This window comes from Ictidomys tridecemlineatus, chromosome 8 (assembly GCF_052094955.1).
Source record: "Ictidomys tridecemlineatus isolate mIctTri1 chromosome 8, mIctTri1.hap1, whole genome shotgun sequence".
In the NCBI taxonomy this organism is placed as follows: domain Eukaryota; kingdom Metazoa; phylum Chordata; class Mammalia; order Rodentia; family Sciuridae; genus Ictidomys; species Ictidomys tridecemlineatus.
Window position 1 is genome coordinate 24163149 of NC_135484.1, and position 3933 is coordinate 24167081.

General features: G+C 33.0%; 1 long non-coding RNA gene across 1 annotated transcript; it reads right to left on the bottom strand.

Moving 5' to 3' along the window:
* Positions 1-615: 615 nt before the first annotated feature.
* Positions 616-3189, bottom strand: LOC144365845 (uncharacterized). The gene is made up of 2 exons (XR_013424576.1): positions 2600-3189; positions 616-1943 (listed from the first exon to the last, which is right to left on the bottom strand). It is a non-coding gene; the product is annotated as an uncharacterized LOC144365845 (long non-coding RNA).
* Between the last annotated feature and the right edge of the window lie 744 nt (positions 3190-3933).

The following is a 3933-nucleotide window of genomic DNA, read 5'->3' on the forward strand; positions in this document are numbered from 1 at the left end:
TAATTAAAGTCATTATTCTTTAATATGTACAATTCATACACATTAATTAAATGTACCTAAACACAATGAAGAGCATCTATGACAAACCTACATCTAACATCCTGCAAGTAAGTCAGTGACTAGAGTGATTTGCATCACTGTGAAGACAGTTTTGCTTTATGCAATTCTATTTGAACAAGTTTAATATTTAATTTTTTCCCCAGCCAGTCACATTTCTACCTGCAAATTCTAACCATATTTAAGTGGTACTGTGGCTTCAAAGAAATTATTAATTCTGAACTAGTATGTTTTAAATGAGTCAACTTCTTTTTTAAGTTGTTTAGAATTTAATTGTGATGTAGTAGTTATAATAACAAATATTTGGTTTGTATAGACATATGTTCACCCTGTTAAATAAGCATGATAATGGTCATACTCTCATGATAAAAACTAAATAAAATACATAATGGTTAAAAGGGATTTAAATTTCATATATACACTTTAAAAATATTATCAATTTGGGAATATAATTTCCTTCACCTTAAGTTATATTATGCAAAAAATAGTAAATACAATATGTTAAATTGTGAAATGTTGAGAGAATTCCCTTTGTGATGAAGAAAAGACAAAGATGACTTCAATTCACACTTTTATTCAACACTATACTAAAAATTCTAAGCAATCACATAATGTAAAAATGATAAACATATGGCACAAATATTTTAAAGGAGAAAAGTTGTTATGTTATAATATTTAAAAACACAAATGTGTAGGAGTAAAGATAGTGTGTGATTGGTGTGAAGAAGAGCCATGACATAGTTACCTCAATTGTAACAGAGGCATCACTTCATATTAATGAAGAAAAGACAGCCTTCTCAGCTAAAAGGATCAGGCAATTGTCTATTCATATAAAGTAGTAAAAAATGTCCTCTATTTCATACTAAACAATAAAATCAGTGCCGAAAAAAGATTGTTTAGTGAATATAATATTCTGCAAGTTCAATTACAAAACATATTAATGTGTACATAGTAGACAAAGATTTTTAAATTAAAAGTAAGAATTTAAGTTGTACTGAAATGGAGTACATTGACAAAAGAGGAAAAATTTGTAACATTTAAATTTGCAACTGTTCATCAAACACATCAGTAAGAAAGTAAAATAAAAGATGTGGAGTACAACATATCAAAAACTATTTCATTTTTGCTATTGGCTATCACATTTGCCCTATCTAACCATCTGCTACCTGTTTACCTATGTATTCTTATTTATATACTAATCATTTTTCTTAACAATTTGAATATAAATTGCATAGGTAATCCCATTATTCCTACACATTTAAGTGCATATTTCCTAAAAATAAAACATTGCTCTATATAACCATGTGATTTTTACAATTAGAATTGATTTTTATGAAACCTAGAATTCTAAATGGCCTCCAAAATTTTCTGACCTTAGTGTACATTCACTGCCCACACTTATTCAATTAAACTCTAATCTACATACTGCTATGAAGGGGCTTTGCAGATGTAATTACAGTTCCAAACTAGCTGACCTAAAATAGGAAGATAATCCAGGTGAAACTGTCCTCATTACATAAGCTAGCAGTCAAAGAGAGGCTTAAAGAATGAGTAAAATTTGCACACAAAATGATGCTCCATAACTGTCTTTAAAGATGGAAGGTACCACATGGTAAGGAAAGCCACCATTCTCTAGGGGACTCTAGTCACTAGGAGAACAAGCACAGCCAGCAAGTAAATGGAGCATGAGTCCTACAACAGCAAAGAACTGAATTCCTAGCATCTCAAGATTAGAATTGAATTTTCCCCAGAGCTTCTGCACAGAGACAGAGCTGAGCCACAACTTGGTTTCAGTCTTGCAGGATCCTGAGCAGAGAGCCAAGCCATTCTGTGCACATACTCTGGATATCCAAAACTGTGAGTGCATAAAGAGGTGTTGCTTTATGCTGCCAGTATATGGTGATATTTTACATAAAAAAGAGGAAAGAAAGACAATATATTCTTATCTTACTTACATATTTTAATCAAATATCAACAGAAGAAATTATACTCTACAAAAATATTTTGCAATAAGTTGTTAAGGTTATTCAACAGTTTAGGCAGGCATTAGAATCAGCAGGAGGATTTCATAAAACATCTAACAACACAAGAGACTCTGATTCAGTTAAATATTAGAAACTGCCAGAGTATACATTTTTCTATTTGTTATGGTTTTGTTAGTGCGTTATAATTATATAAAATATTGGAGTTCATTTTTATATAATCATAGATGAATGGAATATAATTTGCTCCACTTCATTCTCAAGTACTTCCTTATTCCCTCTTCTTCTTCCTCCTAGTTTTCCTCTACTCTAATGGCCTTCAATTTACTTAAAGATTTTTATTTGGTGTTTTATAGATATACATAAACATGAAACTTATTGTGTTACATTCATGTATATACACAGCATGTTGGTCAGTTTCATTCCACCATTCCTCCATTTTCATATGCCTCCTTCCTCCTTTTTTCTCTACTCCATTGACCCATTCTATCTTCATGGAATTACCCCCACTTTTTCCCTTTTGCTTCAAACCCTTGAATTTATGAGCCTGGCTTATTTACCTTACGATGATGTTCTTTGGTCCCACTCATTTGCCCAAATGCCATCATTTCATTCTTCTGTATGGGTGAGTAAAACTCCATTGTGAATGTATACCAAATTCTCTTTATCCATTTATCTGTTGTGCACCTGAGCTGGTTCCATAACTTGGCTATTGTGCGATGTGCTGCTATAAACACTGATGTGCCGGGGTCCTGCCCTGGTGGGGTCCAGGGAGTCCTGAAGGATGAGTGGCATCGACGAAAAGATGAGACAGGAGTCGTTCCGTTTGAGCAATCTTCAGAGAGAGAGCTAAAGCTGCTTTCTCTGGGTCCCCTTTTCATTACAATTTTTCTCATCATTATAGATTCACAATACGTCATTGATTATATAATTTAAAACTTTGCCAAGACATGACATTTCCTTAACCATGATTGAGAGCACACCGATCTACATTCTTCCAGGATATGACCCCAAGCCATACAATCATCAAAAGTATAGAATCATCAATAAAACATGTCACCAATTTACACCCTTCAGATTTTCCCAAGATTTACTATTTTTCCCAAGATATGTTATTTTCTTATTAACTAATGCCAAACTACGTAACCAGACTCTAAGTGTCCTAACTAATCATTAACTTAAAGTACACTTGTACTTTATTTTTAATCTAAAATTCCCATCTAAAAAAGTCCCTTTAAATCTTATATTTAAAATGTCCTAAAGTTTATGAATCATCCTTAAAACATATCAGAAACCTATACAACTAAAGACTTAAGAATGTCTAAACTTAAGAATCTAAATAAAATAATATTTCTAACATTATTCTAAAACTATTATAAAGCTATTTTAATTGATTCCTAAATTTATTCTCATAAAACTGGTTGAGCTGCTTTCCCAAAGAGTTTCTTTGTTTCTCAGTCAAGGTACACTAGTTCTCAAAGAGTTTGTTTTTCAGTCAAGGTGCACTAGTTCTCATGTCCTTTCAGAGGATGATTGTTGTCCGTTGTTAGGTTTGTCCACAATGTACTAAGATAGAAGACTAGCCTTTTACTTTGTCCTTTATATGCTGTCCAAGGCATGAACTACCTGTTATGTTCTAGCCATCTGAAATTTAATTTGTTTGGCATTTAACATACTCATGCCTCCTGTGAGAAACATAAGCATGAAAATGCAAAATTCCAATTACATAAAAAAAGGGTCTCATGGTTTCGGTTACCCACCAACCAGTGTGGCTTTGCCAGCATTCATCCTCACTGTGACCCTGTCAAGACAGAGAGTGGGGGATCGCCTTCACCACTGATGTTCCTGCATCACTATGGTATGCTGATTTCCGTTCCTTTCAACAAAACCATAG